Here is a 1,222-nt window from a genome sequence, read left to right on the forward strand (position 1 = left end):
TGGTGGGTTTGAACCACCAGCCTTCTGGTTAGCAGTCAAGTGCCTTAGGTACTACGCTACTGGAGCTCCTGTAGATAGTATAAAAGAAACGTAGATAGTATAAAATCAATTCTTTAGACTCTAGTCGCCCCTTGAGAAATTGGTACAGCTAAATTTCTACAACAGCATCAAAGGTAAGACCAGATACTGTAGCCAAGTTAACTCACGAAGTAAGAGACAAAGCCTGTCTCCTAACAGTCATTTTCCAGAATAGTATTCAGACCTAAACCAAGAATGAAATGCTACACGTAGTTCCTACTCCTAGTGATCCTATATAAAAGAATGGAACATTTCCCTGTCCTGTGCCATGCCTACAGCCACTTTGTCAATCCATCTTTGCTGAGGGTCTCCTCTTTTTCACTGACTCTACTTTACCAACAGGATGTTCTTCTGCAAGGACTGGTCCCTCCTGAGGGCATGCCCAAAATACGTGAGATGAAGTCTTGCCATCCTCCCTTCTAAGGAGCGTTCCGGCTATACTTCTTCCAAGATTGATTTGTTTGTTCTTCTGGCACTCCATGCCACATTAAATATTCTTGGCCAACACCATAATTCAAAGGCATCAATTCTTCTTCAGTCTTCCTTACTCGTTGTCCAGCTTTAGCATGCAAATGAGGCCATTGAAGATAGCATGGCTTGGGTCAGGTGCACCTTAGTCCTCAAAGTGACATCTTTGCTTTTGAACACTTTAAAGAGATCTTTTGCAGCAGATTTGCCCAATGCATAAGGTTTTGTAAATGTCAACCAATCAGAATTCTTGTCTTATAATTTCTGAATTTTCTGTCCTTAAACCCTATGAAAAATTTCACTTGTTGTAATACTTTTGTAAATCCTCACTAAGTTCTGCCTGATCTAGACCTTTCTATCCCTTCAATAAAACTCTTTGCTTTAATTTCAACAGGGACTCCAGGTTGCTTTTTCAACAATTCCAAGCCTGATCAATAAATAGTTCCTTGTGGATTGGCTGAACATCTCCAAATTTTTGGTTTACAACCCATGGACACCCATTGGACTGCAACTATGTGGGGCTATAGCTTTGCTTGATAATCTATGTGAGTGAAATTATACTCTTTAATCTTTATGATGATCTTTAATGTGAAATTCTGTTGTTCCCACAAAAATCTTACATCCAAGGACACCACAGAAAACTGATTTATGATGTGATATTGTTGGGGAAAAATTA

This window comes from Orycteropus afer, unplaced genomic scaffold (assembly GCF_000298275.1).
Source record: "Orycteropus afer afer isolate SDZICR_OR568_19922 unplaced genomic scaffold, OryAfe1.0 scaffold00401, whole genome shotgun sequence".
Taxonomy (NCBI): Eukaryota; Metazoa; Chordata; class Mammalia; order Tubulidentata; family Orycteropodidae; genus Orycteropus; species Orycteropus afer.